Raw genomic sequence first — 12,851 nt, 5'->3', positions numbered from 1 at the left:
AAGTTTAAGATGGTAAAATATCTGAATATTGATACAATCAAGGAATTGCTTAGAATCTAATTTATTTGCGTGGCCACAATATGTACAAAATACTTGTACCTTTTGTATGGCATAGTCCAAGGTTTCCTTTAAACAAAAAGTACACATATATACACATACATACACACACTTAAAACACACAAAGATAAAACATTTACATTTCAAGGACACAGGAAGAGAAATCCAAGTTACCACTAAAAGAGAATATGTTTTTATAAGTTCAGAATTCCAAAAAATGTTTTTATCAGGCCTGTTTAGTTACTTTCAGAGTGAGTTTTTTTTCTAATTTCCAATTAATGTTGTAAGTTTTGTACGTATATAAACCTGGCTGGGGTAACAGTTGGAGGCTGGCAATCTGTCATTTCTTTTTCTTTTCTTTTCTGTTTTTTAGTATTTTGGAAAGTTCTATTCCCCATTGTAAGGTCGGGTTCTCAGAATAAATTTGCTAGTAAAATTTCCAGCAGGGACAACTCTATGGCATGAAGTCTTTGCCTCTACCACTCCTGCAAAATTCTCTGTCACCCAAGAAATCTGTTACCAGCCAGGAGGAGGGTCCCATTTTTGGAGTTGAAATGTTCCTCATAAGAGTTTTACTTTTATCCTGAAAAATTCAATGGAGGTAACCAAATTGAGGAAAGCATTAGACCAGACTCTTACCTAACCACTGAGTCCTGGACCCAGTGTCTTTCAACTTGGACCCACTCGGGACGTCTCCACTGGGTGAGTATTTTCCTCATATATTTCCACCAGCCCCATTTCGGACATCTCTTCAAGGTGGGTATTTCCCGTTATCATTCAACCAGGCCCCACTCAGTATGTCTCCACTGGGTGGGTAATTCACCCCAGTTTCTTTCAACTGGAGGGCCACGTACCTGGATACACCGCCAGATAAAACTCAGGATCATCAACCAATATTTGAGATCCGAGAACAAGGAGAGACTCACCCAAATTCATCTGGACTCCCCGAGGAGGCAGATGGGCACAAAGGGCCACTGATGGTACCAAGGCTCCAGTTACTTGGAGAGTCCAGGTGGACAGAAGTCTGCAGTGGGTCCCTTCATGGTGTCCAAAACTTTTGACTGAAATACATGTGCAGCCTAAAAGTAAAGAGTTATGTTTTATTTGGCAGGAGGACTCGAGCCGGGATGACAGGCCTGCGTTGTGATGCTGCTTTCTGAGGGCATGAAGGAAGAGGGCCTCTTCTGTCTGGCCGCTGGAGCCTCCGTGCTGAAACGCCTCAACAGATGATGGCCTCGGACCCCCGCAGCCTGCAGGAGTTCTGCTCGGACCCCCACGCCGTGGCAGGTGCCCTCAAGTCCTATCTGCGGGAGCTGCCAGAGCCACTGATGACCTTTGACCTCTATGACGATTGGATGAGGGCAGCCAGCCTGAAGGAGCCAGGAGCCCGGCTGGAGGCCCTCCAGGAGGTATGCAGCCGCCTGCCCCGCGAGAACTTCAATAACCTCAGGTACCTGATGAAGTTCCTGGCACGGCTGGCAGAGTAGCAGGAAGTGAACAGGATGACGCCCAGCAACATCACCATTGTCCTGGGGCCCAACCTGCTGTGGCCCCCTGAGAAGGAAGGGGACCCAGCCCAGCTGGATGCAGCCTCTGTGTCGTCCATCCAGGTGGTGGTCGTGGTCGAGGCTCTGATACAGAACGCAGACACCCTCTTCCCTGGAGATATCAACTTCAACGTGTCAGGCTTATTCTCAGTGCCTGCTCCCCAGGACAAGGTCAGTGACAGGCCAGCTTCTGAGGAGCTTCCATCAGTTGCCATGCCCACCCCAACCGTTGTGCCATCTCCAGCTCCGACCCCGGCCCCAGTGGCTGCCAAGGAAAGGGCACAGTCCGAGACGCCCCTCATACCAGCCTCCCCCAAGTTCAGTAGGAGCCCCCCGGAGACAGGAGCCCTAGCAGAGGACACAGCTCGGAGGACCAAACGCCCAGCGCCAGACAGGCCCACCATGCCACCCCCTCAGGTCTCCAGCACCCGCTGTACCCCTCCAACCTCAGCCCCACCCCCTGGCTCTGGCAGCCCTTTGACCCCCCCAGGCTCTGCCCCGCCGTCTGGTTGGCAGCAACCTCCGGGCCCCCACGGTGCCACCCCCATTACCCCCCACTGCCCCCCAGCCTACCCGGCGCCAGAGCCGGCCCTCACTAGCCTCCCCCAGCCCAGCCTCCCCAGGTCCAGCCTCCCCCAGTGGAGTCTCTCTGATCATGCCTGCAGATATGGACCTGGGGGCTGCCACAGAGGAGGGAGGGGCCCCTGAGGCAGTAGGCAGGGCCCCCACTCCCCCAGTTATCCCCCCTCAGCCCCGGCCCTGAAGACTTGCCTCAGAGACAGACTGAGCTGGCAGCTCCTCCCTCACAGCCCTTAGCATCCCTTCCTCCCCACCTTGTCCTCCCAGGACACAGCCCTCACCCTTCCCAAGGGTGTGGGGGCCTCCAACCTTTGCCTACAAGTGCCTCGGTGCCCGCTGGGTCGGCCCCCATGGCAAGGGAGACTCAGAACAGTCCTCCGCTTCTAGACTTTGTCCTCTTGGATCCACTCTGGGTTTGGGGGTCCCCTCAGCCAACTCCCCACTCCCTGGCAGGGTCTCTCTGAGGGACTACTCCAAAGAGGTTGCAGAGGAGCTGGGATATATTGGAGCTTTACAACAAAGACCAGGTTGTTGGAACAATAAAAGATTGCTTGTTATCTAAAGAAAGCCAGGTATCTCAAGTTCAAAACTAGTTCTTTTCTATGTATGGGAGGAAGCAAATATTTTGGACTCACTGAATTCATTCTTTAGACAAGCATCTAGCTATCTAGGGCCTGTATCCTGTCCCTTCTTATTCTGAGTCTGCTCAGTGGGCACCATTGTGAGTTGCTGTAGAGGCTGGGCTGCAGGCCTGTCCTCGCTGGGGGGAGGCGGCAGCCGCTAATGACTTGGTTTCAGTATTCTATGTTTACTGACATGGTTGCAGTATTTTCATTCACATTGTGGTATTTTCGTTCACGGGCTGATTATGGATAATCTGCAAACTTCGAAAGCAACCGAGATGGAATTACTGCAGGTACCTTCTACTTCAGTAAGGCGTATGCAAACATAAACATGGAGGAAGCATACACTTGGATTTGGTGGTGTAGGGAAGGGTTTCTGCACATTACAGTAGAACGCACTGCAGAATTCCTTAAGTCCACCTTTCTTTTCTGTAGTGGTTTCTGGGAACAGTTTAAGGTAATTAACCAACATTTACAAACGGTGGCACACATTGCACTTAAGAGCTGGCCGGCTGCAAACTTGCGTATTGGACAGGTGGATTTCATAGGCAAGTGGTCAGGTGGATGGGAGAGAGATGGAGCCAAGGCCTGGGCCCAGATTCCGGTTTAAATCACCATCTCATCACCATAGGTCCTTGGACTAGAATGTAAGCTCTCTTAACCTGTTGGTGAATATGTGAAATGGGTACGATAATATTCGTCTCTTCCTGGGATTGTTTTAAGTTGTAAAGAGTATTATAGCACACATCAATCACTTAACACACTGGCACTTAGCAGTGTTCACTGTGAGCGGCCACCAAGCTTGGCGTGTGTCAGAGCCGTAAAGGCAGCATTTGTCTATTGAGGACGCACTGGTAGCCCCTTGGCTAAGTTGTGAATTTGGTGATTTACTTTAATCCTCGTAACTCTGTGTGCAAAGGGCAGTTATTTTCATGGACAGATGAGGAATCTGAGGGTAAAAAACACTGTGTAATTTGCCCAAAGTCAGACCATAATTTTGGGTGCAGGGGCCTCGGTTCAGCATGGGCCCCTGGGCCTTCTGCCCTCTCCGTTCAGCACCAGAGCCAGATGTGGGTTCAGCTGTCTCCCAGCCCAGAATATCCGGCAGGCCACAAGACACACCTGGCCCTGTGCTGCTTGAGCAAAATCTCCGAAGGAGAGGCAGTTAGAAAACTGATAAACATAAAAACAGACGACTGCAAACTGTGATCAGCTCTGAGAAGGAAAGGAACACGTCTCGCCGTGCAGAGCTGGGAGATTTCCCGTCGGGCTGCTCTGGGGGCGTTCATCTCAGCTAAATAAACTCTGCTGCTGCAACAAGGCAGGAAGGCAGGGCGCGTGTGGCCAGGTAGACAGGGCCTTGTCAATCATACTCATTCCCATTCAGCTGCAGCTGTCACGGGCAATTACCTAGTAAACAGATGTCGGCCATAATCATCGCACACTTTTCTTGGTAATTTTATTGGCCCCAGCTTTGAGATGAGGTCATTGAAGCTGCGGAGTTTGCTGCATGCCCGTGATTACCTTGCAAATACCCCCACTTGTCTTTCAACCTAGACTGGTGTGGCTGTCATGCCCCAGTCCTGTGAATGGCATCGTGTAGCTTCTCCCAAGTGGCCCAAATGACTGACATTGATATGCTTAATTCGTAGGAAATGGTATGTGACAATAAGAGAAAATGGTAGTAAGAAATTGGAAAAGTAGAAAAAAATCCAATTCTTCCCCAGCTGGGGGAGCGTACCCTGTGTCACACACCCGACTCACTGCCTCTCACATCCTCCCTGCCAACTCCGCGTTCAGAAGCCACTCTTAGCCTTTGAAGAACATTTTGCCTCATGAAACTGTTGACTAGGACCTGCGACCTCTCTGTCCCTGGTTAACTCTCTCTTCAATGCCATTTTAATTTTATGCAGACTCCTCCACTCTGATGTAAGACTAGCCTCTTTAAACTTCTTGATGCAGCTCCTTAATGAAGACCTTAGGAAGGAATCCCAGCCAAAACCTGGGAGGTATGCACTCAGTGACTGCAACCTCAGCATTTTGTGAAGTTCAGATTCAGGGGGGTGGGTGGCTCAGGAAAGGCTTTTTTAAGGTAACAAGGGGGAAAGTGAAAGGACGCAGGGTGTGTGAGAAATAAACATCTCAGTCCCAGCTAGCATGGCACCTGCGTTCATTATGGTGTGTGGAGAGTGCAGAGTTCTCACATAGAAAGAAGTGGTGGAATGGGAGGGAGGACAGTTGGGTACTTTACTGGGTAGGGAAAAAGTGGGTTGAACATTTCCTGGTTGAACAAAAGGATTGTGACATGATGTGCTTGTATATTGGAGAGAAGGGTTTTGTAGGGACAGGCCTAGGAGAACGGTCTTTGGCTGGGGAGTCAGCACAACAGAGAAACACAGAGAAGAGGGCTGACCCCAAGACCCCTGCTGGGGGAGAAGCTGGCTGCCAATTGTAGCCCTGGAGGCTGGTTCCATCCCTTAGCTCGGGCCTCAGAGCTCCCTTCATAACCTAGTCCTGTTGATAAAAGAAAAAAACGTGGGGCATGAGAAGGGCTGTGTCCCAGGCTTTCGTTGAGCCCCTGGGGTGTGCCCCACCAGATTTTGTTCCTTGGCTTCATGCAGTAAAGAATTCAAGAGCAAGCCAGTGTTGAGTAAAGGTAGATTTATTCAGAGAGATACATTGAATGGCAAGAGAAATGTCACGAATTGTGGGGGTTTGATGCTCAGACTAAAAGCAGGTACACACTCCACAGACAGAGTGTGGGCCTTCTCCAAAGAGGGAGAGAGAGGGGTGCCCGCGAGGTGGCGCTGTGTTGCTCGTTTTCTTGGGTTTGGTGGTTTAATATGCTAATAAGTAGAAGGACTAGCCTTAGGGCAAAGGGCTGGGATTCCCAGGTAGTTGGCCATTTCCCACCCTGTGACCTTTTGTGGCTAGCCTTGGAATTGCCTTGGTGCCTGGGGCCGTGTTATTCACCATGTTACTATTACAATGGGTGTTTAATGAAGCTCAAGCTCTGCTAGAAGTTAAATCTCTTCATCCTGAGCCTCAAGGCCTATTGGGGGTTGAATCCGTCACCATTTTGATGTTAATTGCTTTGGCTTTCCTAGAATGGCTCTGCTCTGCCCCCTTCCATCCTGTCTGACTGTGATGACACAGAGAGTGCAAAGGCCAGGCCCTGCCTGTGCTCCTGCATTTAAGAGCGGGAGGTTTGGTGTGGGCTTATGATGACTCTGAGTGTTGAGAAGGATGTTTCAGATTTTGCCACGTGAGACATGTGGACCTGCCAGCAGCCACCGCAGATTTATCTCACGGGCATTATCGCTTGTGTTGTTATGGAAACAAAAGGCCAGCCAAGAAACAAGCACCACTCAGAGGGTGGGAGTACTGAGATTTACTTCACCGGCGGGCTCATAGTGGCTTCTGTTCTGAAGCTCTGAGCACCTCCAAGAACTGCACATGAGGTTTTATAGAGTTAATTACAAGTATGGGGCTATTAGCCAATAGGGCTCAAACAACAATAAGGAAGGAATCAATACACTGAATCTTATCAATTTGGAACAGATCATGTTACTGACAATTGTTGACCTTGGATTTACGAGGTAGCTTGTTAGCCCAGTAAACTGACACTAAACTTCAAATTTATGAGTTAGCCTAGCAAAACTTAGATCAGTAAACCGACACTTATCATACTTGAATATGAGACTTAGCTTGTTAGCCCAGCTGGGCTTTTCCTTCACAGTGTCTCTTATCTTTTCTATTTTTCTTTTTATTTTTTTTAAGTATTTAATCCAAATTTAATATCAAGGTTTTTTGGAAAAGAATTTCTCTTTTCCTTTTCTATGGGGCTCTTTTGGGGGGGTAGGTAATTAGGTGTATTTATCTGTTAGTGGAGGCCCTGGGGCTTGAACCCAGGACCCCGTGCACGCTAAGCACACGCTCTACCACCAGCCCCATCATCTTTTTCTTTTTGCTTTAGTTGCCAAGAATCTTACAGCTGAATTTCTAGTCGGCCTTTAACACTTGCCCTGACTTCATGGAATCCATTTTTATGACTTTATCTCCCCCTGGTTTCATTTAATTATTGAATCTCCATTTTCTCTTCACTCTCAGTTTTGCCTTCTTGTTGTTATGGTTGTTAAGCTGTGTTGAAAAAATTGTTTAATTTCTCTTTTAGCAGGAGGCTGAAAGTGAATATGTAAACAAACAGCACACTTAAATGGTTTTATACATTCTAAGCTGTTTAGTATTTACTTAAAAACCGAATTGAATATTAAAGTGATAACATTTTAAAATTATTTTTAATTTTTTATAAATATACAGCTGATTTAAAATATGATATAAGTTTCAGGTGTACAATAGATGCTCCATTTATAGTTGCTGTAAAACATTGGCTGTATTCCCTGTGTTGTAAGATACATCCCTCTAGAGTGTTTACATTACATGTTGCAGTTTGTATAAGAAAGTTGGGTAACGCAGAGTCTGGGACGTGGCTGTGGCTGACCCAGGTTCACGCAAACCCTGCCTGTCAAAGCTCAGGCCTTCACTCCTGTCTGCAGGGGAGCGAGTGGAGGCAGCTCTCATCAGCGCTGGCACCACCCTGAGTGGCAGTGACAGCAGTGACTGTGGACATGCAAAGTGTAGTTCCAAATCTTTACATGCATTTCTGCTTTTAATAATTAAAGCCCTCCTGTGAGGAAGTGTTTTATGTTTTTAATGAATAATACATATTATTTTGGTATTGATAGACTTCAAACCTACGGAAAATTTACAGGAGTAGTACAATAAACGCTTAGATACAGTTCACCTTAAAGGGCACTATTTGGCCTTTTATGTCTGGCTTATTTTATTTTAAAGTTTAAAGTTTCATCCAAATTGTAGCCTGAATCAGTAGTTTATTCTTCTTGTTTGATAATATACTTTTTCTTTTTTCTGTTTTTGGTCTTTTTAAAAATATTTTCATTGAAGTCTAGTCAGTTTATAATGTTGTGTCAGTTTCTTGTCTACAGCAAAATACTTCAGTTAAAAAGGAACATTCCTGTATTCATTTTCATATTCTTTTTGAACATAAGTTACTATAAGATATTAAATATATTCTCCTGTGCTATACAGTGTAATCTTGCTGTTTATTCTCTACATACTCAGCATCTGCAAATCTTGAACTCCCAATTTATTGCTTCCCACACCCTCTCCCCTCTGGTAACCATAGTTTGGTTTCTATGTCCCTGTGTCTGTTTCTGTTCTGTAGTTAAGTTTATCATTTTGTTTCTTTGTTTTTTGTTTTCATTTTTTTTTTTAGATACCACATGTGAGTGATCTCATATGTTAATTTTCTTTCTCTTTCTTGCTTACTTCACCTAGAATGACATTTTCCAGGTCCATCCATGTTGCTGCAAATGGCATTAGTTTATTATTATTTTATGTGTGAATAGTAGTCTATTGGAGAAATATACTACAACCTCTTTATCCAGTCATATGTCACTGGACATTTAGGTTGTTTCCATGTCTTGCTATTGTAAATAGTGCTGCTGTGAACATTGGGGTAATGGTGTCTTTTTGAATTACAGATCCTTTTGGATATGTGTCCTGGAGTGGGATTTCTGGGTCATATGGGAGGTCAATTTTTTGTCTTTGAGGAACCTCAATACAGTTTTCCACAATGGCTCCACCAAACTGCATCCCCACCACAGTGTAGGAGGGTTCCCAATTCTCCGCAGCCTATCCAGTATTTATTGTCTGTGAACTTCTGAATGATGGCTATTCTGACGGTGAGAGGTGATACTTGATTGCAGTTTTGATTTGCATTTCTCTGATAATGATATTGAGCATTTTTTCATGTGCCTATTGGCCATTTGTATGTCTTCATTGGAGAAATGTTTCTTTAGGTCTTCTGCCCATTTTTGAATTGTATTGTTTGTTTTTCTTTCTTATTAAGTATAAAGCCTGTTTACATATTCTGGGAATTAAGCCCTTGTCAGTTTCATTTATTTCAAATATTTTCTCCCATTCCATAGGTTTTGTTTTAGTTTTGCTTACTGTTTCCTTAGCTGTGCAAAACCTTGTAAGTTTAAATAGATCTCAGTTGTATATTTTTGCTTGTGTTTCTATTGCTTGAGTAGACTGCTCTAGGAAAACATTGCTAAGATATATGTCAGATGTTTTGCCTATGTTTACTTCTAAGAGGTTTATAGTGTCTTGTCTACATGTTTAAGTCTTTAAGCCATATTGAATTCATATTTGTGTATGCTGTGAGGGAGTAGTGTAACTTCATTGATTTACATGCAGCTGTCCAGTTTTCCCTACACCATTTGCTGAAGAGGCTGTCTTTACTCCATTTTATGTTCTCAACTCCTTTGTCAAAGATTCAATGACCAAAAGTTTGTGGGCCTATTCTTGGTGATTTTGTTTATCCATTCATTGATGGATGGATGTTCTTTGTAACCTTTGGCTACGCTGAATGATACTGCTATGAATATTGATGTGAAAGATTTTGTGAGAATATGTTTTCATTATGTTGGCTGTACAGTTGGCCCACCATATCTGTAGTTTCCTCTTCATGGATCCAGATGGCTGATTGTAAAGGGACTCGAACATCTTTGGATTTTGGTATCCAGGGTGGGGTTTTCCTGAAACCAAACCCCCGAGGATACTGAGTGATGACTCTATAGGTAGGAGTGAAATTGCTGAGCCATATAACTCTAACCTTTTGAGGAAACACTGGGCTTTTCCAAAGAAGCTGCACCATTGCCGCTTTCCAATGGCTGCGTATTGAGGGTTCCCATTTCTCTGCCTCCTGACCGACACTTGTTATTATCCATGTTTTGATTATAACCATCCTGGTGAGTGTAAAATGAGATCTCATTTTGATTTTGATTTCGCTAGTGATGCTGAGCATCTTTTCATATACTTATTGGCCAATTGTGTATCCATTTAAATCCTTGGCAAATTTAAAAATTGGTTCGATTATTTTGTATTGGTCAGTTGTAAGCATTTGTTTTATATCCTGGATACTAGTCTCTTACTAGATATATGCTTTTCAAAATTTTTCTCCTATTCTGCAGACTGTCATTTCACTTTAATTTTTTTAAACATTTAAGCAATTTCTTTATAGGGGAGGTAATTAGATTTATTCTATTTTTTTTATTTTTGCCAAGCACGCACTCTATCACTTGAGCTACCCCATTCCCCTTTCATTTCACATTCTTGATGATGTCCTTTGTAACAAATGGTTTTAATTTTGATGAAGTCAATTTTATCTGCTTTTTTTTTTAATCACTTGTGCTCTTGGTATTGTATCTAGGAAGCCATAGCCTATCCTAGGACCACAAAGATTTACACTATGTCTTCTTTTAGAAAATTTATACATTTAGTTTTTAGGTTTCTCTCTGTGATCCGTTTTGAATTAATATTTATTTGTTATATAAAATACAGGGGTCCAGATTCCAGATTCATTCTTTTGCCTGCAGATACCCAGGTGTCTCTGCACCATTTGTTGAAAAGACTATTCTTTCAATGGAGTGGTGTTGGCACATTTGTGGAAAACTGACTGTAAATGTAAGTTTTCCCCCTGGATTTTTTATTGTCTCATAGATTTATGCATCCAAACTTATGCCAGTACCATAATGACTTGAGTACTATAGATTTGTAGTAACCTTTGTGTGAGTCCTCCAACTTTGCTCTTCTTTTTCAAGATTGTTTTGGCTGACCTGGGCCCCTTGCACTTCCATATGAATTTAGGAATCAGTTTTTCAATTTTTGGAAAGAAGTCAGCTGGAATTTTGATAGAGATTCCATTAAATTTGTAGATCACTTTGGGGAGTCTTAACATTTTTAACAATATTGTCTACCATTCCATGAGCAAGGGATGCCTTCCATATATGTAGATCTTTTAAATATTTTTTGGTGATACTTCAAAATTTTCAATGTACAAATCTTGTAAAATTTTGTTAAATGTATCTCTCATTTTATTTTTAATGCTGTTGTAAATGGAAAGGCTGAGCTTCCTAATGGTGGGTTTATATATCAATTTATTTCTAGGATTCCTACACAGAAAATAGCCTAGGATTATATTTCCTTCATAAATCTATCCACAATTTTTCCCATCCCTGTGTTATAAGTAACCAAGATCTAGGTTAAGCTGCCTGAACACCTATGTGGACGTGAGAAATGAGACCCTTGGTTGGGGATTTGTGCAGATGATACTGAGAGCTTATTCAGGATAGTTCATCTTAATTTCTTTTAAACAATCCTTTCAGTGTATATAGTCAGATACATTAAGAACATGCCCTTTTGATGTGCGGAGGAGCTAAGAGTATAATTTTCAAATAATTTCTAGTGTGTGTGTTGTACTTGAAACCTAATTTGCATCAATCTTTGAAGATTTATTTTTCATGAGCTTTGACTAAATAATATCTGTCTTTATTCAATAGCTACAACTAAATGCTCAAGCAACATGTAAGAGTTTGAGCAAACTGCCCCAGCCCCGTAGTGCTGGTTGGCTGCAGCTGTAAATGGAGTCAGCGTTTACCTCTCCCAGTACGCTTGTGCTGATCTGCTCAAAGCGGTTCGCCCAACAGTTTGTTGGTGGTCTTTTGGACAAAGCCATAAAGCATTGATTTAAGGTTGCTGGAATGGAATCTATTCTTATTAATATTAAGTAAGCACATATTGATTGCTTACTGTATGTTGGGAATTGCCCCTCAGCCTCACATGAAAATTATTTCTCTTAAAACCTCTCATATTTCCTTGTTATTCACACTTTACAGATAAGGAGACTGAGGATTAAGTCTTCTCTCTTTTGAGGGGAGCTCATTTTCAATGACTTGAAGTTGTAAGGAAAAAGATGTTGATTCATCCTGAGAAAACAATTTTCTGAGAGTCAGCATTGAAGAGGTTGACCATTGAAGAGGGTGATCATTGTTTGAGTGAGGCGAGCCCCGGGTTGTACAGAGTCAGCATCCCTGTCCTGGACACGGCACGTGTAGGGCTGCGTGGTGGGTGAGGAGGCGCGGCTGCACAGGGAACGCGGACGCCGGGCCATTGGGCTGTGCTCAGGCCCAGTGGGGCTTTCTCCTAAGGGCAGTGGACCATCATTGACAGATTTTAAGTAGGGGAGTGGGGTGCTCTCGTAGATCACTTTTGTCTTGTAGAATGCTTAGAAACATTTAGAAGGCTTGGCAGAAGGTGATGTGATGAGTCAGAGTAGGGTGGCTGTAAGGTGTAGCAGTGTTCAGTTTTCAAGTGATTTTCAGTCCCAGGTTTGTGGCTCAGTAGCCGTGTCACTTTGGATGATGCACTCAAGGAAGTGAAACAATTTAATCAATTGAAGCAGTGATGTACCGACTTCCCAGGACTGCTGTGGAGATCCAGTGAGATAACTTGTGCACAGTGTGCAGCGTGTTCCGCAGCAAAGAGTCAGTGCTGAATGAGTGCCAGTCAGTACATTGTAGGTCAGGTTTGGGTGGTGGGACTCGGTGACTGAGGATATCTGGGCCCTGAAGGAGGGGTCCAGTCACATCTGTGAGTGATGGGCCTGAGCTGGGAGAGGCAGGGAGACCTTCCCCCCCGCCCAGGTGCCCTGGGTAGGACGGCTATTGGAGGAGAACCGTGAAGTCAGCTCTTTGCAGGTCGATTTGGAGGTGCCCTTGAGACATCGAAGTGCAGTGTCAGAATCACAGAGGTCTGGACCCGGGCTGTGTATTTTCCTATAATCTCAATCCCTGAGGACGTCGAGGTATTGATCACTGAGCATGAACTCATACTTGACAGTACAAGTGAATTGTAGTATCGTCTCTGTCATCAAAGCTCACGTCTCTTTATTCATCACTCACTTTACTAATTGGTTACTTACAGAGCTCACTTCACCGTCCTCCCGTGGGCTCAGGCTCCACAGAAAAGAGCTGGTGATTCTCCCTCTTTTCCAGAAGAAGACACATTTAGCTGGTAGACTTCTATACCTCGCCAGACTTAGAATTTTAGTTTCTTGGTTTAATTCTATTTTCTGTTGGCCATGTCCTGACAGGAGAGACGTTTTACCTCATGGTCAGAT

General features: G+C 44.2%; 1 pseudogene; it reads left to right on the top strand.

The window, feature by feature from the left end:
- Nucleotides 1–1,197: 1,197 nt before the first annotated feature.
- Nucleotides 1,198–2,391, top strand: LOC116277895 (SH3 domain-binding protein 1 pseudogene; annotated as a pseudogene).
- Nucleotides 2,392–12,851: the final 10,460 nt, after the last annotated feature.

The sequence above is a fragment of the Vicugna pacos genome, unplaced genomic scaffold, assembly GCF_048564905.1.
Source record: "Vicugna pacos unplaced genomic scaffold, VicPac4 scaffold_77, whole genome shotgun sequence".
NCBI classification, from domain to species: Eukaryota; Metazoa; Chordata; class Mammalia; order Artiodactyla; family Camelidae; genus Vicugna; species Vicugna pacos.
The sequence above is the reverse complement of the archived record's forward strand: the minus strand, read 5'-3'. Positions and strand labels throughout refer to the sequence as shown.